The following is a 27,349-nucleotide window of genomic DNA, read 5'->3' as shown; positions in this document are numbered from 1 at the left end:
TTCCAGGATCACACATCACAGCAGACAGAGAAAATTCCAAACCTGTGAGGGAGGTGTGTGCGATTTTGATGCCTTCCTGGAAAGCTGGAACCTCCCTGCTAGTCCCATGCTGGGCTCAGTGACCTTGAGCCTGTCACCGACATTCCTGGAGCACAGAGAGCTCGAAGTCCCCGTGTGGACAGGGATGAAAGGCCGTCGCGGGCTGTAAATGCCACAGTAAATGAAACATGAAGGCGCCCAGGGGAGGGGGGCGTCCGCGGCTCCCACTCCAAAGTGGGCACCGAGGTCCTCCCCTGACCTCGATTCTCGTAGAGAGAGATTCTCGTAGAGAGAGTATCTCGTGCTCTTTCATTAGCGCTCAGCCTCCGACTCTTTGCTGTAAGTGCAAGTTCAATCGCAGTCTTGGAAGGAAGTGGAGGCCACCCTGTCTTTCCATCGTATGTACAGCAGGTGTGTGCCTTCATGCATCCCAGGGTCACGGTGGAATGCTTTGGGAAGAATCAGGGGCTTGTCCTGGATTGGTCGCCGCCAGGAAATGCGGTAATGAATCCTGTTTTGGTGATGGAAGAAGGAGACGGAATAACGCTTTCCTCGTCATCCCTACGAGGCAGGGAGGGCTGTGGTCACATGTGTGGTCTGCACGGGCGGTTTCATTCAGTCACGATGTCTCGAGGAGGTGGTGGCCTCGTGCAACACGGCACATGGTTCTGTGCTATGTGTCTGCTCCCTAGGAGAGCCTGGGCCCAGCTGCAAGCGGCCGGCCGAGGTCAGGAAGTCTCTCCTCTCAAGAACGTGTATACCATTCCCGCTTTCAGCATCCTTGGTTTAGCTGCACAGCCTTCATGCTCTCTCTCTAATCATTGCAAAGGGTGGCAAACCTCTACGGGCCTGATAAAACCAGAATAAACATCAAATAGCTTTAACTTTGAAAGCAAGCCAATATTATCTCAGGGTTCAATCACAGGCATGTGTCTCGAGATCAAACAAGAGTATCCGGAAAGCGGTCACCTGTCTAGAAAAATCTAGAAATATGTGCCGAAAAGTTTGGTGTGTTAGAAAGTCTGTTTCAGAGAGAAAGAGAGAGAGAGACTACAGTGCATTAATTTCTGATGTAATGCCTTAAAAGCAAGGTTTAACTGAGGAAAATTCTAAATTAAAATATTTCCTGTACAGTTACAGAGAACGAGTGTTACTACTGATTATACTGTATTTATCCTCATTTCAGCAATTTAATTTACATGCAATTTAAGCCCAGCCAGTAATAATAGGTGGAAGAATATTACCTCTTAAGACACCCTTACATGCAAATTGTTTTTATATGAGCCTAGGGAATAAGAAATTTCTGTAATAATTTTTCTTTCACTCAAATTTGTAAAACGTATTAGGAAGCATATAAAACTTAGTGCACATTTCTAGAAAACCAGGAAATGAAAGCAACGGGCTCCTGTGTGAACGCCTCCTGCCGCCCGACACCAGCTCTGTCCTCGCCGTCGGGCCTGTACCGGCGCCCAACGTCTCTCGGCTTGGACCCGGCCCACCAGCACTGCGGCCCCTGCAGCCACTGCACCACGCAGAGCAGGAGCCTCTGGGTACAGCACCAGCAGTGGACGGCAGCCCGGGACAGACCGAGTGCAGCCCAGCCGGTCTCCCCCACGGGTCGCCCTGTGGGTCTAGGGAAGGCTGTGTCCCAGTGGTCCCAGGGCAGCTCAGGACACAGGACACTAGTCTTAGACCCAAAGCCCAGCGCCCTTGGCCGGTGGGAGTGGGCTCTGCTGGGCGGGAGGTCGGGGTTGATGCTCAGAGGCTCCTGAGCAGGCAAGATCAGCTCCTCGGCACGAGATGGAGACGCCTGTCCCAGAGGAGCTGAGCCTGCGGCGACCGGTACAAACTGCCCTCGGCCGGGGCACCACCGCTTCCACCCACTGGGCTGGCTTCTGCCTCCGGAAGAAGAGCGAGCTCAGCCGCCTCTAGCCCAGCCCCGAACGTCCGCCAGGCGAGCGTGCCTCTGCCTGGGGCTCTCTGATGCTGGGGCTGGCCGTGCTCTGGGTTTGGCCCCTTCCTGTCCTGGGAGGGGGCCTGGGGCTCAGACCAGCCTCTTCTTGGTTGTAGGCAGGCATCAGGGAATTCCAGGGAGGTCCAAAGCATGCCCAGGAAGTCAGGCTGGACCACCTTACTGGAGTCGAAGTCAGCTCCGCAGGGCCACGCGACTCCAGGAGTGCCAAGGTCAGGCAGGCCGGGCTGGGGTCCTCCTCCAGCCTGCGTGGACCCTTGGAGGTGGGTACGGTGACCAGAGGGACCCGTGGGAGGCTGGACCAGAGCACAGGTTGATACCACTGGTCACGCAGGTAGCTGTCACTCCTTTTTCCCTTTAAAGCCTGTTTTTTTATGAAGCCTTTTCTGACAGTCTTTTCTATGGACCCCTTTAAGTCTGTATCACTGCATGACGTTCATTTCCAACAGATGACTTATCGCAAGTTGTAACAACATATTTGTTTATATGATTGTTGTCTGTCTCTCTGTATTATTTGGGATAGTTTCAGTTGTGTAACAAAACACCCAAAATAACTGGGGCTTAAATAAGACAGAAGTTTATTTTTATCTACATAAAGTTATTTTGGAGCTACACAGTCTAGGGCTGGTCTGATAACTCCCCAAACGTCAGGGACTCTGGATTCCCTCGATTATGTTGCTCTACCATCCCCGACGTATGACTCATAAATCACGCTGTGAGAAGGCTGCCTGAGCTCCTGCCACCACATTCAATTCCAGCAGGACGGAAGAAGACATTCAAACAGACATGTCCCCTCGCTTGAAATGGCTCCATCTGGAATTGAACACAGCCCTCCTGTTTGTGCCTTTGTCAGAGTTTAGTCACAGACCACTGCCGGCACCAAGAAGGCAGGGAAATACGGACTTTATCTTAGACGCCATGTGTCCAGCTAAGAATTTGTTTTACAATTAAGGAAGAAGGGAAAAAAAAGGATATGGGGGGAAAGAGCAAATCTCTGACCCTCTCTACTAGTAGAAAGAAAAGCCCTGGGTCGGCTCAGCAGTGCACACCAGCTCCAAGCAGCGTTGGCACCCAAGAAGAAACTGTGGAAAAGTAAGTGTATTAAGTAAGTGAAACCTCCCCAAAGTGTAGGCTTACTTAGACTCTCAGAGAATACAGCAGCCGCCGTAAACCTTGAATAGCGTATCCGTCCTGCGTTGTACTAAACGTAAGCAAACGACGAAGATTCCCATCATTTACTTCTACTTCTGCCCAGCTGTGCGTCCGGCTGTTGCTACTCATTTCCCCTCCCCCACCCCCACCCCAGCACCGCCCTGACTTCAGAAAAACATGCCCCTTCCAGTGGAAGTTGCCCCCAGTCAGCAAAGTTTGTCTCTAACTCACATTCCCTCAGCTGTGCTTACCACCAACCTCTACGTTCACGCTTCTAGTAATTGAGAATGTTCAACATCTCCTGACCAATCCTCACTTTTCTCAGGAGTGAAACACAGACACAAGAACTTCTCCTGAGCCCCTGCCCCTCTCCTGCTACAAACGTCGATCTCCCCCTCCTTTCCAAGACCGTCGTAGGCAGGGAACGCCCGCTTCCTCGCCCGGTGCTGTTTCCAGCTCATCGAGTTGGCGATGCGGCCGCAAAGTGGCCCTGAAGTTGACCAGGGCATCCGAGGCCTCTCTGTCCAGACTCCACGTAGCGTTTTGAGTTGTATTATTGTCTCTCGCCTCTGCAGCATCTGCTCCTTCCTGCTCTCTCCTCTTGGTTTCCAGGAAACCGCTCTTTCCTGATTCACTTCCTACCTCTCCAGCCCCTTCTTTTCCATCTCCTCTGTGGATGCCCTCCGTTATCCTTCCTCATGCATGTTGATGCTCCCCAGGGCTCCATCCTGAGCTTTCCACTCTCATTCCAGACAATTTTCTAGGAAGATCTCGTTCAAGTTCAGGACCGTAACTGCCACATGCCCCTCCGGTCCATCCCCTCCGGTCCATCCAGTCCAGAGGGAAGTGTAGCTCTCGACTAGATGGTACCAGGCAGATTTCTCATCAGAACCCAAACTCAGATTCCCCAAAGGTTCCCTCAATCCTTCCCAGCTCTCTGCTCCCCTCTTTTAGTAAGAGACCCCTGTCTGTGCAAATACCAAAGACAATTGTGCAGTACCTGAGGTTTCTTTTGGGTCCTCACTTTGCACCCAACCAGGTACTGATCTCTCTCATTTCTCCTCTTACTTACTTCCTACGTCTGCCTCTATTTTTTCATGCATCTGCGCTGATTAACGCCCCTGTGGACGCCCCAGCTTTTTCCCCCAGGCCCTCCCGGCCTTCACGTGTCCATCCAAGCTCGACCAAGTGACATTCCTAACAGAAATCTGTGCCACCTCTCTGGGGACAAGCCTTGCCGTTACCCACAGAATCCAGTCTTAGGAGCTTGTGGGACGTTGCCCCTACCCGTCCAGCCTGCACCGTCCCCAGCTCCGCTTCCTGGACCTCCCCACGCCCCGGGCTTCCTGGAGCATCACAGCCTCTGTCCCCACAAGCACTGCCCTCTGTCTGGGAGGTTCTCCCCACCGTCCTTCTAATTAACATTGTTCATCTTTGGAATTCAGTTCAAGCTCCTCCATCAAACTTCCTTTACCTTTTCATCTGGGTCCTTGCTCTAACTGTAATTAATTTCCTGTGTGAAAGGAGCTTGTCAGCCTAGCCGTTGGGCTGTCAGCCCTGGCAGGACAGGAGTCGGGGCCGGAGCCTGGCTACCCCACTGTGCCCCGAGGTCCCACACAGGCCTGGAGGTCCTTCCCGCACACACCCAGTGCGCCTCTGTCACCCTCTTCTCCTTGCATCCTTGTGCCGTCTGCCCATCTGCCTGCTCATTGGACTATGAGACAGAGATCAGAGATGGCGTTTGGAACCACGGCTCCTTAGTTCAAGTCAGAGACTCGGGCAGCAGGCTCTCAGTATAGACCTTGACAGAGTGAAGGACTGGGCGACATTCTTGGGTTCGTGCCTGGACCCCCTTTGTTGACGGCACAACCTTTCTGCACATGGGGCAGGGCCCACACAGGACACTGATGGGAAAGGAGAGCTGGAGACCCACTTTTTATTGACAGGTCTTTCTAGAAACGTTGAGTCTACCATTTGTGTTTTTAAAAACTCCAACATGAAGCTGTGAGCATCTGAGGCCCAAGGGCTGACCTCTGAGGGCCCAGTGCGTGTCTAAGCCTCGGTCGTCCCTCTGCTGACCTCCGTGCACCTCTGATGCCCCAGTTAGCTTCCTGGGCCCTAATTCCCCTCCCAACCCTGTCTCAGAGCTGATCTACCTGGACGGCATGTCAGCCCCTGTAAGAGACCACTCTCCTGACATCCTTTGCTCCCCTCACTACACGCAGGAGAAAGACCCACCTTGTAGCTGCCCAGTGAGACACCCTGATCTGTCCCTGTCTTCTCCTCCAGCCCACCTCCACCTGCCCAGGCACATCTGACACTGCCTGTGCCTTGCCACCCGCCCCCAGGTCTCCCCACCCCAGACAGCCCCGCGTGGCTCTCCCACTGCTGCTGTAGCAAATTGCCACAAACTCAGGGGCTAAAACAACACACATGTATCACCTCAAGGTTCTGCAAGTCAGGAGTCCAAACTGGGTCTCCCTGGGATGAATCAAGGTCCTGCCTCCCTTCTGGGGGCTCAAGAGAGAATCCGTTTCCTGCCCCTTCCAGCTTCTAGGGGCGCCAGCATTCTTTGGCTTCTGGTCCTTTGCTCCAACTTTAAAACCAGCAGCATCTTCAGATCTCTGACTCTCAGCCCTGATTCTGTCCTTACATCTGATCTGGGCCTCCTGCTTCCTGCTTTCCTAAAACAGACCCCGTGACTCCCCTAACTGGTCTCTCATCTCAAGATCCTGGACTTCATCGCACTTCAAATTCTCCTTTGCCACATGAGGCCACGTGTTCTCTGGTTCCAGGCAGGAGGATGTGGACATCTTGGGGATGGGTCCCCCATGGCAGGTCGCCCTCTGCCCCCGGTGCCGCGCTCTCACCGCCCCCTCACCACTGACCTTCAACAGGATGGGAGGAGAAGCTCGTCTTGATGACCACGCAATGCTGAGCACTGGGCCAATACAGGGCAAACCCTCAGAAGAGCAGTCAGGACCCACGGACGCTTTCCCGGGTCCCGACCCTGCAGCGTGTGTTTTCTCTGGGTCTGGTAGGAACTGGCCTGTTGCTCATAAGCTGGTCGTATTTATTACTCTTAGGAGCGACTTTCACGCACAGAGACCCCTTTCCAGAATGGGAAATGCAGCACGATGGCTCAGGGGGCAGGCTTCTCCCTGCCCTTGACCTAGAAGCCTGGGCCACAGCTCAGGCCCGGGAGCCAAGTCCGGGCTCCCAGGACAAGCAGCTCATGAGACACCCGGCCGGGAGCTCCCTGAGCTCGTGCTCCAGGCCTATGACCTGCACCCCACTCCCACCCCAGCACACAGCAGGAGCTCTGCAAGTCTGTGTTCACGATTCTGGCCCCAGACGCAGGTTACTCCACGGATGACGGGGCCCCCGAGGCAGCTCCAACTCGGAGCAAGTTCTGCTTAGACCAGCAGACACGTGGGCCTCCACCTGGGCCTCCAGGTACCACCGAGGAAGGATGAGGCCCAAGTCGCTTGGCCACCAGGGATCCACCCTCCAGGCTGCAGCTCAGCACCGCTCTCCACCCCCCGACCCTGAGCTTCCACCGCAGAACACTGTCGCCCCAGCCGGATCCCACACCGGGTGTCAGAGTCCAGACAGACACCCTGCCGTCCAGCAACAGCGATGACATGGGTGAAGTAGGAGCTCTGCCAACCATCGTTAGCGGCAGTGACTCACCAGCGGGTATGGTTCCAAAAGCAGTTTAAGGAACTAAAAGAAGCAAGAAAACGCAACGACACTTCTTCAAAACTTAAATTTTAGGCAGTAACTTAGGCTGTGTGTTCCCTGATTATTATATCTTAGCTCATGTTCTGGCAACTTTCCTTCCCTTTGATACAGAACCACAAAACCCCAGTCGACATCTCCTGAAACAGAGGAGCCATCGGCCCAGCCTTGCTGCCAAGAAGCCTGTGTACAAATGCATCTCCAAGGAGCCTTATTCACGCTGCCCTCACCTTCCGATGGCCGCTGCGGTCCATTAGGTTTAAATGAAAGACTTGAAGACACAGAGGCATTTCCGGGGAAACCGTAAAGGGCTGAGCTGAAGAGCAAATGCCGACGAGAGCAGGAACCTGCATTTCTGCCCCTCGGCAAGGGGGTCCCGCCTAAGGGTCTCCCCCTTGACGTCCCGAACAATTTCCTATTAAAGTGAAAGGAAGTGAACCCAGGTGCACTTCCTTCCGGGTGCACCTCCTTCCAGGTGCGTTAGACCCGGCGACTGGAGTCCCAGTGTCCCCGTTCCCGACTCCAGAGTCGCTGCCTCTGTGGCCTTTCTGTGTCCTACCAACAGCTCCATTTACTACTGAGTGAAATCACAAGTTCACATTTTCAGAAACATCCAAATCTCATCACAGTGAGACTCGGCAGAGATATAATTTGGGGAGGACGGGGCCCATTGGAAGATAGCTCTTTTTATTTCACGTGTGTGAAATAATGAGGCTTTTAAAAATTGCTCGAATTTTCTTGAAAAATAGTAGACTTTGAGGTGATATAAATAGAGGGATTAATAAGGACAATAAAGCAGGTTTTGTAGACCGAGGTAAAGCGATAAAAATGAGGGAGTCGTGCTGAAGGCGGAGAGGCTGCACGTCAGAGGTAACGAGCATATGGGATAAATGAGGAGAAGAGACAAATGTAGCAAAAGATGAATCCGAGCCCCTGACTTATTTCCAGGGAGGGAGGCACACCGACAGATGGCAGAACATCAGGATGTGGGATTAAGATCGATTCTCAGAGGACAGGTGTGCAGGACAGAGTGGCCTTTTCTGAGTCGGAGACGCGTTCCCTCCGTAATATTTCACTGCCGGCTGGATGCCAAGGTGCATCCCCCAGCCCTCTGTCCAATGTGCCCTTACAGCTGTGCGCCGCGTCCTGTCTGCATCACAGGCTGAACTTTCATCCCTTCCGAGATGTATGGCTCCCTCCCCACTTTTCAGCAGGATGTTCAGGCTCCTGAATTCAGGGAGAAACTCCATTTGGAAAACATCCTGCTGGCGCGTAGCTGGGCTGTAATCAGGTATCAGAACAGAGTGCCTGCGCATAAGACGCCAGACGTCACAGAAAAAGACTCGTCTGACTGTAAACAGATGCAGTAACACTGAGCATCAAAAACACTGTGACAAAATTAAATGGCAAATGAAAAAATACCTGTTCCATGTAACAGATCAATGTCCTTAAAATATAAAGAAATCTGACAAACAAATAAGAACAAATGACTGACAAGGAAAATAAACGGGTGATTGAAAATATAAATGGGCGATAAATATGTGAAAATATTCAAATTCATTAGAAATATAAATCAAATGAAGATAAAAGTTGTACCCTGTACCTATCAAATTGATAGAGACAAATGCAAATGAGTAAAATAAATGCAAATGAGTATTTCAGAAGAAGTGAAAAAATAAATATAATTCTCTTGGATGTTTGTGGTGAGACTATAAATTAGTATAGAATTTCTGAAGAATAATTTGGCAGTTACTATCAAGAGCCATGTAAACACCCACACTTTTTTGCCTAGAAACATTGCATTGAAGAACGTACGCTAAGTTAACCCCAAAAATACACCCGAAGATGTACATACATGTGGCTTGGTGCATGGCACTTAAAACGTGTGCCCGTGGAAGATTGGTTTTATCCATGCGTTCATCCAACAAGTATTTGCTGGGTTTCTATTTCTGTGTTCTGGGGACACCGCAGTGGAGAGCCTGGCTGTGGTCTGTGCTGCTGGGGTCTCTCTTTCAGCTGAGGACACAGATGAGAAACAGCTAAATACATCGTAAAATAGCACCACGAAGAAAAACGTGAAAAGGAAAAGAGGTGGAGAGAGACGCGATTGTTCCTTAGCAGAAATACTAGGCAGCCACAAAAATAGTATCATAGAGACTATTTAATAATGACACAGAAAGCAGCCCAGGACATTTTAAGGTATAGAAGGAGATTGTGAAGCAAAAACTTTATGATGATCGCATTAAAACGCACACAGAAACTAACTCTATAAGCAGGAGACGCACTCACTGAAACGCTCCGTTAGCTGAGTGATGAGGCCGCGTGTGATTCTTTCAAAGCTGCTTCCTGTATTTTCCAAGGTTGTGTGCTTTCCCAATGATGGCGCCTCTTGTGAAATAAACGTGTTTCACATTTCACATGGAATTTTCAAGTTGCCTGTGGAAATGGGGAAAGTAAGCCCATAAAAGACCTCAGGCTTCTTCACAGATTGTGATGAGCTTCTCTAAGGAGCCTGTTGTGTGTGCACTGCTGTGTGAGCTGGTTCAGAAGGAAAAGCTTGAAAGGCCAGAGGTGAGGGGACAGCTTGGGAGGCTGCGTCTTCTCCTGTCTGTCAGGCGGGGCAGGCGAGACAGAGACCTCTGGGCAGCTGCGGAGGCCCCGTCAGAGCAGGGTGGGGGGGTCCCTCCCGGGGACAGGCCGTGCCTTTGCGGTCTGCCTGGGAGGACCCGGCAGGCGGTGAGAGGACCCAGATGCTAGGATCACGCACAACTTCGGGGTCCAGGAAGGGGGTCCTTGTGGCTCGACCTCAGCTCAGAACGGCCCCAGCCAAAGAGCTTTCACTCGCTGGTCACCAAGAGCATCCTCAAAGCTGGCTGTACTGCACCACTGCACAGGCTGCAGAAACATAAAACTACGAAAAACATGTTGATGGAGACAAGCCTGGCTTTTAAGGAAATATGAATGTGCGGTGACAGCCCAGCCACGTGGACAGACTGTCCACCCAACCTTCCAGACGTTAGTAACACCTCGGTAGTCTGACCACGTCAGCTCGCACTAGCTGTGCACATGCACAGTTGGATTTATCTACGAACAGCAGTGCAGGTGCAGAGACTCCACAGGGGGCACCTACCCCAGGGATCCTGACTCTTTGCACCTATGCGGCGGCAAAGTGATAGACGCTGGAGGCCAGGACCTGTCTGGCGGTGCTGGGTTAAGAGCGAGAACAGATCAAGAAGCGTCCAGGTGCCAGGCGGAGGGCTGTTTACCTTGTGCTTTTGTTTCCTGTAGGGTTGAACCTGGCATTTTAAATCTTCAGTTGTGGCCTCTCGGGGCTCGGCGTGAGATCCTGAGAAAATGGATCTGAAGCCGGGGTATCCCTGCCCTGTGCACAGGAGGAAGCCTCCAGAAGGGCTCGCCTCTCACCCTGCGTCTCCATGGACCCCGATTGCAGAAGCTCCTTGGGTGGGGCTGCCTGCCGCCCGCCCCCCTCCCGCCGGCCCCAGTGCCGTGCAAGAGGCCGTGGAAGACCGCCAACCTCGGCTGCTGTTAGCACTTGGTGGGAGGTGACTCCTAACACTGGCTGTAGACACTGCAAAGGAAAGGAAGGCTCGATGGCCTTGCAAAGGCAGGAGGGGAAATGCAATATGCCCTTGGGGCTGCCTGTAAGGAAGTGTGTGTGCTGAAAGCATGCAGGACCTGCTGCAGGCGGAGTTGAGCTGTAGGGAGGCAACCAGCAGCGCCTGTGAGGAACCTGGTCCCTCCTTCCCTTTGCCCCGCCCTTGTCCTTCTGTCCGTGGGATGCCTTCCAGACTCGCCTCTGGCTCTTGAATCTTTTATTTCTGCACTAACGCCTGGAGGGGCCTGTCCAGCCTGGGATGCCAGGGAAAGCCATGGGTGGCACACGGCTCTGAGTGCAGACCGGACCCCCCGCGGTCCTGAGCTCTGTGTCCTCGGCCACCTCCACCGGGATCAGCTCAAACTCAGGACATGGAGCTGGAGCGCCACACACACACACACACACACACACGCACACACACACACACGCCGCCCCCTCCTAATAGCCCGGCGCCACCTGCCGTGCCCCACAGTCCAGCTGCAGCTCAGCGTGTCCCCTGAGCCACTCCCACTTCCCAGGAGCCGCTTTCAGTCCTCACAGCCACCCACCCAAGAGGAAGATTCAGAGACCGGCATGTTTGCCCAGCGTCGCAGAGCAAAGCGGCCAGCGTGGCATCCGTCCTCCGAATCCCTGCCACCTCTGTCCCCCGGCCCACGCCCACGCAGCCCTGCCAGGACTCAGCGGGGGCTGCGCTTCCCCCAGTGAGGCTAATGCGGGCCAGGGGACATGGCCTGAGCACCTGGGGACCCAGCCCGGCCTCACACCCGGTGGAAAGCCCCGATTTCTGAGCCCCCTTCTCTCACTCTCCTGGGGGAAGAAGCTCACAGAGCAGGAAACTCCCCTGATGTCTGCGGTCTCTGCGATCCTCACGGTGACCGCTGTGCCCGGCGGCCTGTGCCCCCAGGCCCCCTTCGCAGTATCGCCTGTGCCCGGGCCAGTCACACCCACCTACTCCTGGTGTTAGTGGAACTGAGCATGGAGAAGGCCCGACGGCTCTGGAGCCGAACAGTCGAAACCCCGTCTTATCCCTTCCGGACGCAGGTTCCTCCTCTGTTCACAGGGTGACCATAGCTCCATCTGCACGAGCCGACTGCAGCCCCAAGGGAGGGGGGATTACAGTCTCTACAAAGGGGAGAATAGTAGCAGCTGCCCAGGGGCTTTTGGTTGCACATCACTGTGGGGGAGTGAAATGATGAGGGTTAAGACTGACAACGTGATCTATTAACATGTTTAAGTTTAAAGAGTTGTTTCAAACTAGGAAGGCTTAACAAGCCAAGAGAAGAGGGGCTTGCACCAAAAAACCCAGCAGAACCCCAAATACAAAGATGGTGAATAATAAAATAGGTCAGACTAACAGAGACCAATTCTATAAAATACAACGGGAAGAACGCAGCCGACCTGCCCATTTGAGTCAGAAATGTACCGGCGTTTGTACTGGACAGAGAACCAGCCATACCAGGGGCACCCACAGCCAGGGTCTGCTCTGGAACAAGCAGAGGGGCTGGTGACCGGCAAGGCTCTCCGGGGCACGTAGGGTCCACGCGGGGGCCCAGCCCGGGCCCGTGCCCCTTGCCCAGGGCGCTGCAAAGAAACACTAGAAGAACACAGAAAATAGTCCTAGCCAGAGGACAGGCTGGGGAGTCATTCCCAGGGTGGCGCAGGGCCGGGCCGGGGGTCGCTGCCCCAGCCCAGCTTTTCAGGCCATGTGAAGGGCTGAGGCAGGCGACAGAGCAGGGACAGACAGCAGCACGGGGGGGTGCCTGGCTCACGGCAAGCGCTCAAGGCCCCATCATCTTCGTGCTGCTGTCTGTCTATGTGCTGTGAGTCCGCCCTCCCCGCTTCCAGCCCAGGATCCCAGCGCCCGCCCCAAATCACCCCCAGCAACGGGAGCTCGGCCGGGCTCATGGTTGAATCGTGTCCCCAGGGTATGACCAGGTCCTGGGCCCCGGACCCTGTGATGGGAACCTGCTTGGAAACGGGGTCTTGGCAAACGTAGTCAGGATAAGCTTAGGGTGCGTCTAAATCCTGGGGCGCGTCCTTACGAGAGGAGGAGACATGGAAACGTGCACAGAGGGGAGACAGAGGCAGAGCCGGGGTGACGTGGCCACGAGCCGGGAGCCCCTGGAGCAGAGGATGCAGGAAGGTCCCTCCCACGGGGCCTCCAGAGCGGGCTCATCCTCACAGAGCCTGCACTGGGGACGCAGGCTGCCTCCCAGACCGCGAGGCTCATGTGCTCCAGCTGCCGGGCAGCCCTTACAGCCAGGACCTCCTCGTGGTCCAGCTGAGGGTTTGCTGACCCTTCACTGAGGCCTGGCATTCCTGCCTCTGAAGCCTCCTGACCCAGGATTTAGAGTAAGACCACTGCCCAGAAAGCAAGGCCTGGCCTAAATGCTGCCCTGGCCGCCTCTGGAGGAGACCCTTTCTCCATCCCCCCGGAGGGCCGTCAGCAGCCACCCTGCACTCCTTCAGCATGGAGAGGCCACTCCAGACGCACGTCCACCTGGGTACCCTGGCGAGGGTGACGGCTCCCACTTACCTGGGTCCAGCTTCTATCTCCCTCCCTCTCCCACCCCCAAGCTCACACCTGCACCCTCCACAAAAGAGCCAGCTCTCCTGACCATACCGTCCCCAGGGAGCTCACCGTCCAGGCCGCAGCCACCCTTCCAGTCTCTAGCGGTCACACCCTTACAGGGCAGGGGCAGCCCTGTTGTGAGGCTACCCCCCCACCAGGGACCCACCCTTTGTGTGACGGGAGTGGAAGCAGCTCAGGAGGGACCCACTTTCCCACCTGGCGATTCAGCTTCAACTGCTTGAGGCCCCCAGGGAATCTCCCAGGAGAGCAGGCCTCGCCCATCCTGTCCTGGGTCTTGAACCCCAGAGGCCACCGTCCCCCACTGCTGTCCCCAACCACTAGGCAGCTCTACCCATCCCAGCAGAGGCCACGCCTGAGAGCTCTTTCCCAGACAGTGTCCAGATGCTCCCAGACCCTCCACAGTGCTTCCTGCAGCCTTGGCAACCCCTCCCTCTTCAGGCAGCTCCCCAAGTTCTGGAATCCCATTCAGGGGGCGGGGAGGGGACAAACAGCTGCATTCAGTGGGACACAGACCGGGTCCCCTAGAGTCTCGGAGTCTCTGCTCTGAGAGGAAGCCATTTTCAGGCCAGCCGCCATCAGCCAGGACTTTCTCTCCTGACGCCCGTGCAGAGCGCTGGGGAGTCACCTTCCGGTTCAGGAGCGCCCCACCAGCGTCTTTCTCCCCGTGGACTGGGGCTCCCACGTGCCCATCCCCCTGGTGCTGCGCCCACACAGGTGGGAGGGGGTGAATATGGCTCCACCTGAAACTCAGCACCTCCACTTTCTTTCAATGGAGATAAAAGAGAGTGCGCCCTCCGTGGACCACCAAGGAAGAGTGACTCGGATCAGAGCCAAGGACGGAGAGCCTCCACCTGGGCACTGTCCCTGCAGGCCAAGCCCGTCCCCTCCTAAAATCTGAGTTGGATGTTGAGGAGGTGGGAAGGTCTAACTCCATCCATCACGGGCTCTCCCCAGGCCACCTGGACGTGCCCATCCTCCCACTGTTATCCATACTCTAAATTGTACCTGCTGCATCTCACTTATTTCCTTCTTCTTTTCTCCATTAATTTATCCTCAAATGGCATATTTTAGACACAGCTAAGCCACAGGAAGATTTCTATTACTTATCTTCCAAGATGTGAGCTCCAGATCCTCCCCAGAGCCAGATGTGGGGTGTATTTATAGCACACCCTGAACGGTCTGAATCTCAAACGGAAAATGTGCAACACACCATCCTGCAAAGGTATCCCTCCTCCTGGGAGAGGGACGCAGGCTCCCCACCGAGGGTCTGGCCCGGCGCCTGACCTCGAGGACCACAGCTGCTCTCCCGAACTTGAGCTGCTTCGACCATTGCTGGCCTTCGGAATAACCATTAAGAGTCTGAGCTGAGACTGGCCCACTTCAGTGAAGTGTGGATTGTTCATTGAAGCTGATGGAAAACTGATGGAAAGCTGAGTGTAAAAATGTGAACTTGTTCGATATTTCTTCTTCTTATGTGAAGACTACAGGGAAACCCGTCTTCACCTGCGCATCCCCACACCCTCCAGCAAGGGCATGCTCTGAGCCCCACAGGCAGTCTGAGGCCACGTCCAGTAAGGCCAGCGTCCTCCCTGGACGCAGATGTGCCGTGCAATTCCCGACCCACATGGGTGCTCAACGTCAGCCCCTGCTATGGAACTATGTGGCCCATGTTTGGGAAGATAACCCCGGAAAGGGGGAAACATCAGCTTTGGGGTCAAAGGATGTTGCATTTGGAACCTCCTTGCTGCCAGAACTTCATCCCTCTGGGTCTCAGCTGTCTTGTGAGCCGTGAAGGTAAGCCCCTCGCTCAGTCCTTGTTGAGATTAACTGCGAGGAAGCCGCGTGCCTGCTGCACCAGAGAAGTTCCGTAAACAACGACTTCCTCTCCTTACGGAGAGCGCAGGTGCACACCTGGCCACTCTGGGCGGCATCCCACTGGGTAGAGCCCCTGTCTCAGACTTGGCCCCTTTGCACCATCCTGGTCCATTATGTAGCCCTGAGCCCCGCCAGCCTGGTTAGCCAAGCTGTCCCCTGGGCTCTGGCTGTGGTCCGGGTACCAGGTGGCCCATTGTCACATGCAGAAGAGTCTAGACATCCAATGAATTAAGTGCTTTGCTCTACCCAAGTCAGCCTACCACAGGCGAAGCCAGAAATCTCAAGGAAGTTAAAAAACAAAACCCTTAAAGGACCAAGATCTGGGAGACTCTGGAGTCACCCTATTCGTCCCTGCAGCTGTGCTGGGTACAGGCCGCCAGTCATCCTCCGGAAGAGAGGACAGGTCAGGCTGAGGGCAGCTCAGTGGCTCAGGAGAGAAAACTGACGTCCTGATTAATTCCCCTCTCAATGCCAAGCGCCCCGAACTCTAGGTCACCTGCAAAACATGACTGGAGCCCCCTCTGGGCGATGCCTGTCCCCGATTAAACTTGTTGTCTGGAGAGAAGCCACACAAGTGAAGAGGCTGGAGAAGCAGCAAGGGGCCACCTGCACCGTTGTCCACACCAAGGTTTTGTCAAGAACAGGGGTCTTCAGTGACAAAGGCCACCCTTCAGCTCACGTCACGGTGCGCAGCCCACCATGGGATTTGCTCAGAGGAATCTCCACTTGCTCTAAAGGGTGGCCCTCTGACAGCGTAAAACTTTTCCTAAAACAATGCCCAATGGTCCCAAAGAGCCTGGAAGGAAACTGGTCAATGACTCAGTCTCCAGGGGTCTCCATGCCCGGGACCGGAAGTCACACATCCACGCAGCCCGCAGGGTCTGCCCTGCCTGGTCAGTGTGTTCCCGCACACACACCCCTGCCGCACCCCGCCTCAACTGCCATTGGGCTGTGCGTTTGCTTTTACAGAAGCAGGGTCCTTGCCCTCCAGCTTTCCATCCCCAGTTCCCGCCCCGAGGCCATGGGCCGCTGTCCCCACCTTGGACTCCACACGCCATCCATGCCCTTCAGTCACACCTGCTGTGGCTCTGAGCTCACCCCAAACCCAAACCTGAGACAGACAGAGAACAGGCAGTTTGCGTGAGGCAAACACGGTGGACAAGCCCAGGGCTGCCGGACGGACCAGCAGGAAGGGACTTCTGGATGGAAATGGGCATCCTGGCCCTGACCTAGTGTCCCCCTAGCCCTCATTGCAGGGACAGCCTCACTGTTGCCCCTAGGACCAAGGCCCACCATAGCTTACCCTGTGAAGAGACGCGTCCACCTGCCCACCACCGCGCCTCCCTTGCCTGGGTCCCGTCTGCCACCTGCATCTGTCCCTTCACCACTGCGGCCAGCCAACCTCCCCCCAAAGCCCCCTCTCACCATCTTTACAGGCTCCCAAGTGTTCAGAATCGGCCTCAAGGTTATCTCTGTGCCCTGCAAGGCTGCTGTAAGTCTGCCTCTTCCCTGTGTGCACTCCCTCTCCCGTCACCCCCGGTCTCACCCTGTCCAATGCTGGAGCCACTCGCCCCTTCTTACTCAGGACACATCAGTGCACATCACAAAGGTCCTGCCTCACGGAGTTGGAAGGCACGGAGTTGGAAGGGATTTGTTGGAAGGCACCTTGTGCCATGGAAAAGGAGACACAGAGCCGGCGAGGACCGGCACGCAGACGTGGGGTGACGGGACCCGTTAACTAGGGTGGTCAGAGCTTCCCTAGCGAGACAGCGACCCTGGAACAGAGGCTGGGAGGGCAAGGGGCGAGCTGGGGGATGTCGGGACAGGGGGCAGGCAGACAGATACCACAGGGACGGCCTCACGGGGGGCGCGTGGTCTCACAGCGAGGCCAGGGACGAGCGCGGAAGGTGAGGGTGGGAAGGTGAATGCCAGGGGCCGGGAGGCCATTACGGGCCTTTGGCTTTTGCTCAGAGAGAAATCAAGGCCATGAGGATTTTGAGCAGAGGAGTGAGATGGTCTCACTGGCCTTTTGAGGAGCGGTCGCTGTGCTGAGACCAGAACTGTTGGTGGGCCAGAGCGGGCAGGAGGTGGGCAGGTGCTGCCGGGACGTGGCATGACACGTTGGAGCCTGGGCCCAGGCAGGGCCGGGGCAGGAGGTGGGGAGTGATCGGAATCAGATCCCCTCCCGTATCGGGTTCCAGGTGTGAGACACAGACCAGGGAGAAGGCAGCGCCCCGGCTTTGGCCTGGGCTTCGGGGAGGTCGGCGGAGGTGGGGAGACTGGAGGAGGTGCTCGGTCAGGGGACAGCAGGGGCTCCACCTGGGGCACAGAGAGCGGGACACCCCGGCAGAGATGCTGAGAGACACTGGGCTTGGCGGAGTGGAGGGTGCATGGGAGCCAAAGGAGCGGCTCACAGATCCTCGTCAGAGTCGTCCTTTCAAACCGGGGGACACAGCAGGAGGGGCAGGGGTTGAGCCCAAGGTCAGAAGGTCCTAAAGGTCAGGAGGGACCAGTGAGGACCCCAAGAAAGGGCAGCAAGGAGGGGGAGGGAGACCGAGATGGTCTGGAGTCCGGGGAGCCGGGGAAGGACGTGTGCCGGAGAGGCCTCGGGTCACGACCGCAGGGTGGGTGAGCAGATGCCCAGGGGAGTTACTCCTAGAGCTCAGAGTCCGGTCGGCACCCAGCAGGTGTTGGAAACGGGCTGCAAGAGTGAAGCTCACAGCCTGGCAGCTTGTGAGGATTCAGCTACCAAGCAGCCCAGCCCCTGCACCTGCTGCACCAGCAGAACGAAGGGCAAGGAGGGAAGCAGCTTGACTGAGCCGACACAGGAGCCACGGCTCAGACCCAGGCCCCGACCACGACATCACAGCTCTGACCCCAGCGTCACAGCCAGACAGTCAAACGCGCGGACCCTCGGCGCTCCAGTCCGACTCCCGGTGTGCCAGCTGCTGGAGGGAAGAAGCCTCCCCGCGCTGGTTCCCTGAGGGGCAGGCCCCCACTTCAGACTCAAACGTTCCTTTGGCCCCAGACTCCGGGGCCTTTGGAATCGGCTCCCCCATCCCCCGCTTCCCTGCTCATCATTTAGACAGCAACACCCTCCCTGGCTACTCCCCAGCGTCGGGAGAGGATGGACAGAGATAACGCATGGAAATGTCTTGCATATTGTGAGACGCAGAGATTTTTTGAACTGTCTTCTGTTCTCCATCTGCTTTATCTGTGTTCACTCCATATTCTCCTCGGCGGAAAGCCAGCAGCCTTCTTATTCGTTTTGAAGTCACAGGAGCTCCTCTTCCCGCCCCGCCCCAAGTGGCTTCTGCGGACGGGACCATCTTTTGAACGATCCATGTTCGGTGACAGCCCCGGTGCTCACCGGCTAGGTCTACAGACCGTTCCTCAGCAGAGAGCCCAGGACGCTATTTTAAATAAATGTGCTGATTTAGAAAAAGGACAAACATCAAATAAATCTTGTCTATAATGGCCCGTCAAGTAATATTCGTGAAGATTAGCTGCTGGAACCCGTGAATCTCAGGACGTGTAAATAACCCTGCTTCTGACAGGCAACACAGATACATTTTGTTTAAGAGCTAAATGTCAGGAAATTCATTTCTGGGGAGTACAAGGAGACGTGCACGTCAGCATGCTGCTACCTCTGTGATAAATTTGGGGACACAGAATGCAAATCCTGCCTTTGAACTTCTCACAGCCTCCTCAGCAGCCTGGAAGACTCTGAGAGGGGACTGGCCTCACCTACAATCAAGGGGGGCAAATCCCCGGAAGCAGCTTCCCCTCTGCTGTTCTCTCTCCCAGACCCGGGCCATGAGAGTGGGAGGGGAACGAGGAATGCAACCAGGTTCGGACTTTCACAGGCGAACACTCGGAAAGGATGCAGGTGGCCTGCGACCTGCACGGACTGGGAAGGACAGTGACAGGGGACACATGGCCCAGTTCCCACGGGGAGAGGCACCAACCAGCATGTGAAGATTTTTCTGTTGACCGTGTTACCGAGTGCACGTAAGGTGGATGTCCTAAAAAAAAAATGCCAAGTGTGAACCCTTTCACCTAACAGCCTTTAATTTGCAAGTCCAGATTCAAATCTCAATCCAAATGGACAGACATAATTCTCAACTTTAAAATGCTGGTAATTTCTAATCCTTCTCATTTTTAAACACTCTGAAAGCTCTAACATCACCCCTAAAAGCCTTGACGTCTCCTCCTTCCTTAGGGGAGTAAAAAGATGAAGGGAATCTACAGAAAGCCTTTTGCAAGGCTCCCGAACGGGTTAATATAGGACACTTTTACTTTTAGGACGTAGACGTTTTTAAGAGCTGCTAGCATGTGGCTTAAGTCACACAGCGAGAGGGAGTTCGTGGCTGATGAAGTGGCCACAGCTGCCATCCAGGCTGTGTCTGTTTGCTCGCTCTACTTGGTTTTGCTCCTATCTTAAGGAATTCTTCGTACACGTTCGTTCATCTAGCCATGCATCCATCCTTCCATTTATTCATTTATCAAACACTTCTCCTGCTGCTGGTGATAACAGGGCCATTGCCACGTTTGCTGAATTCTTATAACCAGACCTCATGCTGGCAATTGTATGCAGGTGAGCTCTGAGCTCGTGGCTCCTGGGAGTGGGGTCACATTCCCATCTTCTACACGAGGAAACCAAGGGTCAGGCTTGAAGCAAGGCTGCAGTGCAGCTCACCCAGGGCCCTGTTGGGTCACGTGGAAACACAGGGAAGAATGGGCCTGGGACAGTCGCTGGGAAGCTTATGAGGTTGGAAACCACGGCTGCCCAAGGTCAGGGTGGTGCCTGGCTCGAGGAGTCTGACAAAGGGTCACGGGAATGCAGAGGGGGACCTGCCAGGGCACAGAGGCCGGGAGCACAGAGACGACGGACTGAGACCGGCAAGTACGGAGACTTCCGACCCTGCAGAAGGCTCAGGATCATTTCATCCCAAGGAAACGCTCAGAGGCACAAACACAGACATGGTCACGCGCGCTGCTTCACATTAGCAAAAACTACAAACAACCAGTCGTCCGACCATACGAGGAAAGTTACAGCAAGAGAACAACAGATCCACAGAGAGAGGTTCTGTCACAGCACCGCAGCCAGGGCTGGGGGGCCACCAAGACAACAAGGCCGCTGCAGCCAGAGGCGGGAGAGAGGCAGCGCGAGAAGAGGACGTTTCAAGGTCAGCTGTCAGACGCGGGGCGAGGATCCGCAGGACTGAGGCTGGGACACACCTGCTGTCTCTACCGTCATCGAGGACGTGGCGGGCTCAGCAAAATGCAGCAGGGGAGCTGCGAGGAGGAAGAAGGGGGTGGCCAGACTGGATGGGAGGAAGCAGACGAGAGAGCAAAGGACCCCGCAGGAAACAGGGCTGCGAAGACCAGAGACGGCTGCAGGTGGAGGGGACCCGGGCACCCAGAAAAGTCCTCAGTGTTCCAGGTGCTAGGGGCCCGTGAGAAACACGATGGGAGCTGCAGGGATGCTTCCGACCTGGGAGCAGGCAGCGCAGGGGAGAGCAAAGACTGGCCTCAGGAAGGCGGCCTGGCCCAGGACGGAGGGGATGCCGCCCTCGGAAACTGCTCGCCCACCCACCCCCCTCTGCACTCCTGGTGGTGGAGTTAGTGTAGGTTCCAACTGCATTCCACAGGTAAGTGCGTCTGTCTCACACTTCCCTGACCGTTTCTAAGCCCTCGGGTCCGGCCCTCACTGGACACCCCCCCGAGAACTGCCTGTCCCCCCTTCTGAGATGGAAGCTGGCTTTCCAGGTGGAGCCCACCCTGCACAGAGAGCCAGGAGTGCGTGGAGGACAAAGCCCACAGGAGGGCCTCAGGGAAACTTTCTTAACCAGCTGAATGGAAAAGAACTTTGGGACAAATGTTAGTAAATAACACCAACGGAACGACCAAGGATAAACTTGTTTAAACTGGTTTTTTTAGGAGTAAAACCCAAGAGAAACTAGAAGTTTTGAGATATGGTATTGCAAGTAAAAACATAATCATGTGACTTGGATGTGACCCCGGTGAGCCTCAGAGTTGTACTTTCTGGGCCATTCTGTGTGACGGGTGGACAGACTTAAAGGTGGGACACTTGGCCCCAGCCCCTCTGGGTTCACGCCGTGTGAGACCCTCCACTCTACCCCACGGAAGATGCTGCAGGTGGGGGGACATCCCCTGTGTAAGACTCCTTTCTGGCAGGCCCTCCGGAGGCTGACCTTGCTGACTTGAGGGAATGTGGGGAACGGTCACACGGCAAGGAGCTGCAGATGAGCGTCAGAGGTGCAGGTGACCCCTAGAAGCTGTGGATGGCCTCTGGGAGCAGAGGGCGGCCTCCAGCTGACAGCCAACACAAGGCCAGGCCACTGGTCCTCCCACCACAAGGAAAGGAATTCTGCCGACTCCCCGAGGGCGCTCGGAAGTGGACCCTTCCTCCGCCAGGCGTCGGGGGGGAACGCAGCCCAGCACATCGTGGTGGCAGCTCTGCGAGGCCCTGAGCAGGTGGCCCAGCTCAGAGGGTGGATTTGTGGCCCAGACTCCTGACCGATGCGCACTGAACAGTAAACGTGTATAGTTTGAAGCCACTAACCTTGTGGTGATTCGTTACACAGCAAGCGAGCCAGGATTCTCCAGAGCAACAGAAAAGGAGAGAGAGACAGAGAGAGAGGGAGGGCCCCAAGCACGGAGGATTAGATCATCGGTGGCTCTCTGCCGGGCGAGTGTTCCCTGGAGCACGTGTGTCTCTGCCTCGTCTGGTGTCTCTGCCTTGTCTGGGGCCCCGTCTTGGGAGCCGCACGCCCCCCCAGCGAGGCCTCAGCGCCGGGCGGCCTCGCCCCCGCCCTGCTCGCTGATTATTCTAACAGCCATCCTCCTCCGCTCCCCCCCTTGACTCCAGCCGCGCCCCGCCGCCCCCGGCTCCGGCCTAGTGATGCCCCACCCCTCCCGTGTCCTGCTAGTGTGTGTGACCCCGTCCCACTGTCGGCCAAATCAGGGGTTAATATTTATTACTTATTCCCATGGTTCCTCCTAAAAGCCGGGTCCTGTGGGTCAGGGTTTGGGTGGGCAGATGCTCCTAACCCTCCAGCAGCGCTGATAAGTGTCCCTTGTGAGCACGGGCGTTTCCTCCCATGTGTCCTTGTGCAGAAGCAGACATCAACATGGGACCTGAGATGGGCGGCGGCGCGGACGGAGCCCCTGATCTACAAAGAGCAAGGGTCGTGTCAGGACCCGCATGACCCGACTCGGAGTGGGTATTTGGAGAAAGGAATTACCCTCCGAACCCACCTGATGCAGAACTCCCATTGTCTGAATTTCCCAGACAGCGTCACCCAGGGCGTGGCTCTGGGGCAGGGGGCTGGCCAGGGACCCCAGGGGAGGGCCCACGTTGGCCACCCCAGGCGGCAGCCTCAGAGCAGGGCCCTGCCTCCTGTTTCTGGGTTCAGGCCCCACGTCTCAGGGTGCAGTGGGTTTTCTTCCTGCCCCGTCGGTCTCCCCTCAGTGGGGTCTCCTAGTCAGGGTCCCCGATGACTGACGGGGCCGCACGGCTGCTTCAGGCCCCCCCAGTGCTCAGGTGCAGACCAGGCCGACACGTCCTTGCTGGGGTCCAGCCCCTTGGACAGGCACTGGGTGGGGAGGGGAATGTCCTGCAGGCAGGGTCAGGAGCCCCTGGGTGCCCTCGCCTGGGGAGCCGAACTGAGGCCTGGGCCCCGATCCGACGGGTGGGCGGGCCCCAGCGCTGAGGTCTCTGGGCCGCCTGGCCCCCAACTCGTCACACCCAGTCATTCACGTGTCCCTCTGCACATCGGCTTCAGCACCCGTCAAGGAGTTGGTGCTCAATACATGTCTGAGGGATGAGTTGCCAGGACAACAGCCAAGGACACGGTTGGTTCTCAGTGACTTCTGAGTCCTTTTCAGTCTCAACCTCAGACAGGGGGGTGGAGAAACGGGAGCAGTTGCCAGGGCCCCACCCGAAGCACTGTCTGTCCAAAGCCTTTTCCTTGTGTGTCTGAGCAAACGTCTCCCGGATAGAGTCTGACTTTAGTCCCCTTCCTGGGTGAACAGGAGCTGCAGAGACCCCACGTGTGACCCATCCTCCTGGCCCAGAGCCCCACTCTGAACGCATGATCAGAACTTGACGCCTGGCTGGTAGATCGTTCAGGCTCTGGGGATGAGAAGTCTCTGGGGTTAGTCTCTCTCCCCAAACTCAGGCCCGTCCGCGGGGGAGTGCTGTCAATCTGCTAGACTGGCCTTTCTTTTCTAACCAAAACAGCGACCTTCTACCCCAAGCACAGCAGGGCTGGGGAGAAGCAGCCCGCAGCGACGGCTTGGGCTCCTCTGCCTGTATCCCTTGGACCAGGAACGCTGCTGGGGAAACAGACCAAGAAAGCCGTCAGTGTGGGCTGAACACACAGGAAAGGAGCGCTCATGCCCACACTCTCCTGCGATTCTATTCAACACGCATTCACTGAGCAGCTGTTCTGCCAGGATACGGGCTCTTAGGAGACGCTGCTGCCAAGGCAGCTGTCCTGACACTTCCTTCAGCTCGGCCTCCCCGGGTTTAAAGCAGGAATCCTTCACTTGCCTCCTACACGTCTGTCCCAGAAGGAGAGATTATGTAACAGAAACAAGGAAGGAACGGGGAGGAAAGGAGAACCCAGAAGAGACCAATAGGAGCCGGAAACTTAGGCGAGGCCTCCTGGGAAATTCCTGCTGAGGTCTGGGCTGCTCAGGGAAGGTGTCTCCGTGGCAACGGGAACACCTCGCGGAGGGAGGTGCCCAACCTGGCCTGTCCAGAGTCCTCCCTCCTCCTCCCCGGGCGGATGCCTTCTCAACACCCAGACCTTCCAGGCAGCCGGATGCCGTGGGCTACCAGAAGTAAGACACAGGGTGCGATTCCCCACACGTACCTGTCCTCCTCCCCCGTATGCCTTCCATAATGGTGGCAGGTCCCACCCTGCACACACATCTACGTAGACACAGATGCCTGGCCTGATCCCAACTGGCTGAGCAGAGTTGGAACCCAGCAGACACAGTGGCTCTGTCCTTTACTCTCTCCCCTTGGTGAAAAGCAAATCTGACCTCATCCACCTTGGGAGGTCTAGGGACACCTCTGTATTCCAGTTTCCTTCCTCACCATTGTCCTGCCTCAATACTCCCGGGGGCTTCCACAGCAGCAGAAAGTCCTCTTGGATGGATTCAGCCAATTTTTCAGCTTTTGTGAAACTTTGCGCAAAATCATTGGTTCCCGGAACCCTCCATCATCCAAACCGTCTGCACTGTGGGTGGAGACACATTTTCTGCCTGGAATGTCCACTCTCACGTGGGATGAACTTGGAAGGAGACGTGTGAATCTTCCAGCCCAGTGATGCGTGGCTCCAGCCATGGCTGCCGTGAATGACCACCACACAGGGACGCTGCCTCATGCTCTGATGCACCATTGAGACACTCTGCTGTCACACTTGCCTCTGTCACTCCCAGAGCACAGCTCTTCCCAGAGCTCCTCCCACAATCTCCCGAGCCCCTGACCCCAGCCTGTGCCTCCGGCCCTGGACCCAGTGGCCGTGCCTGTCTCTGTCACCCGTAAGTCCGAGAGTTAGGGCAGCATAGCTGCGATCACCGGGGCTGGGGTCCGTGCCCAGTTTCAGCACCAGATCTTAAGCTGACATGCAGGTGACAGTTCTCACCACATGCTTTCTGATTTCTAAATCTCTCTCTTCACTTCCAACTCAGAATTAATTGAGAATTGTTCTTCCTTAGATCCGAACTCTCCTATGGTTATAGAAGCCCATCTGCACAGGTAAGCAGTTCTGTGTACATAACTTTGCATTTTTTTATATCCACTTTTTCTCGAGTGGTCAAACGCCCTTTAAGAGCTTCATTTCTTCCTTCTCACAACATCGCCCTGCCTCAGCCAGGAGGAAACGTTAGACTTGGATGCAGTCCAGTGTCAGCCGCTGGGGCGGGGTCGGCCTGGCCTGTGTGCTGAGCGGACCTGTGACCACTGGACTGGACGCGGCTGGCAAGGCTAAGGCCTCTTGTCCTGAAGCCGAGCGGCTCAGCCTGCAGGCGTGATGTGGCATCAGCAGCTGAGTCCACAGGCACGCGTCGGGCTGGGAGAACCCACATGACCAGGGATTTCCAGTCCAAAGGGTCCAAGAGCACATGGTGGGGCATGAGAGGTGCTGATTTAGAAAAAGGGCTGGGCTCCCTGGGAGGGGAGCCCAGTCTTGGCCCTGGCTAGTTGAGGGGTCAGGGAATTGCAAAACAAACAGTGTCAGCAGTGGGGACAAAGATTCAGTTCCGTGACCTTGGGTTGAAGGACACGTTCGACGTGGGTGGACCGAGACGTGTGCAGCTGGGATCTTGTCGCCTCGGATGTCAGGCCTGGAGCAGCTGGTTAGTTCCATGCCCACTGGCTGTGGGGCTGAGTCTCTGATACCATGCTGCCTGCGGGGGGCGGAGGACCCCGAGGGGGAAGAAGGGAAGGCTCGTGGAGCTGCAAAACCATCCCAGGACGCTCTGGGATGAGAGCAGTGTGCTTTAAAACGAGGAACTTTCTTCTTCACCATCAAGTTAAAAAGAAGTCATAATACCAGTTGTTACTAATGAGAGTGTAGCAATAAAGACATTCCCGAACATCCCCGTGGAAGTGAAAATTTGAAATAAAACAGTATTTCTGGCAAACAGTAGGTATCAGGGAACTCAGCGTTCATATCCTTTGGCCCACTCTTGGTAACTTTTCCTAATTATACAAATCTAAACCGAGAACGTAGACAAACCAGGACATTTATCACAGTGCTCCTCATGGCAGTAAAAATGGAAGCAATACAAGTGTCCACAGTGAGGGAAGCGATTAATTAAATGACAGTACTTGGTGCCGCGATGGAGAAGCAGCCACTGGCTGTCCTGCAGTGGCCGGACCCCCCGAGCCCCTGGGGATGTGTCGGGGCTGGACCCAGACTGCAGTGCCCTCCAGGCTGTAGACACACACACCCATGGGAAACGGAGAGACAGCGCAACACACACCAGCATGTTGATCTCTCCCTGGTGCACGTGTGCCCACGGCTACTTTGACTGACCTTGAGCTGGAAGTGGTGGCTGTGTTGTCCCCATGTTATTTCCCGGGTTGGCTCAGTGCTTGGTGACAGCAGCAGACAGACACTCATGGACACGATGGGGAGAAACCCAAGTGCAGCTCAGAGATTTCTAATTGTTTCCACCACGCCCTCGAGGGGCCCATCACACTTTACTCATTCCAACAGCTCTCGCACACCTACTCTGTGCCGGGCACAGTGTCAGGTGCCAGGAGGTGCGAGGCCGTGCCCTCTGGTTTCAGGGAAGCACACAGGGTTCGCAGCTGGCTCTTCTGGTCGGGGCGCCTGCCCAGGGGTCAGAGGAGCCTGTAACCCTACCCCACCCCGGGAAGGGAGCTGGTCCCTCTGCAGACAAGATGGCTCCCGCCCTCTTTGCACAAGGGAACCACACACACAAGCAGGTGCTTATACTCTTGTAAGGAAAATAGACACAGTCAGGTAAATCCCAACAGAGCGGAATGTGTTCTGCTCTGTTACAAACTGGCCTGGGGACCCCCCGCGAGCCCCTCCCTGATGCTCAGTCCTGGCCCCCCGCACGGCGTCTCCGAAGAGCCGGGGAGAGAGCTCTGTCCAGGCAGCTCGTCTCTCCTCAGGCCCCAGAACATGCTGGCTGCTCTTCCTCTTCTCGCCAGGCCAGGGAGCTGGTCCAAAGGGAGAGCCCGGCGAGCACGTTCCCGGCTGGCCCTGCTGTCCTCGGCGCCACCCAGAGAAGAGTCTAGCGAGCACCGTCGTGACACACCCACCCCACCACGGGTTCCGAAGGGACGCAGTCAAAACCATGTGCAACTGAAGTGGACTGTTTCTCTTTCCTTTTCCGTTTTTCCTTTTGTTATTATTTTTTAATTCTACTCCCCAAGGCCGAGGGCTGCATTAGTGAGCAGAGGGCGGGATCTGTGGTGGCAGGAAAGGCTGCTGGTCGCCAGGGAGAGGGAGACCCCCAACAGCCAGAGCCGTCTCTGCACGTCCTGCTCTAGGGAGATCCAGGGGCTGCGACAGCCGAGAGCTGGCCTGGCACGTCCCTCGCCGGCCCGCTGGGGATGCAGGACCGGGAAGTGGCTGGCAGGAGAGAGGGCCACTCAGAAAGGCCGGTGGGCAGGCTGAAACCCCCTGGATGCAGTGCAGCGAGCTGGGAGAGCGACCCCCACGGCTGGCAGGCAAACTGCTGCGTCTGGGTCAAGGGAGGCTGTGCTTCACCTCCGGGTGAGCAGGTGGGTGGGCAGGTGGCCCCAGTCACAGGGGAGGTCCTTTCAAGAAGACAGCCCACCCAC

This window comes from Globicephala melas, chromosome 12, assembly GCF_963455315.2.
Source record: "Globicephala melas chromosome 12, mGloMel1.2, whole genome shotgun sequence".
Taxonomy (NCBI): domain Eukaryota; kingdom Metazoa; phylum Chordata; class Mammalia; order Artiodactyla; family Delphinidae; genus Globicephala; species Globicephala melas.
The sequence above is the reverse complement of the archived record's forward strand: the minus strand, read 5'-3'. Positions refer to the sequence as shown.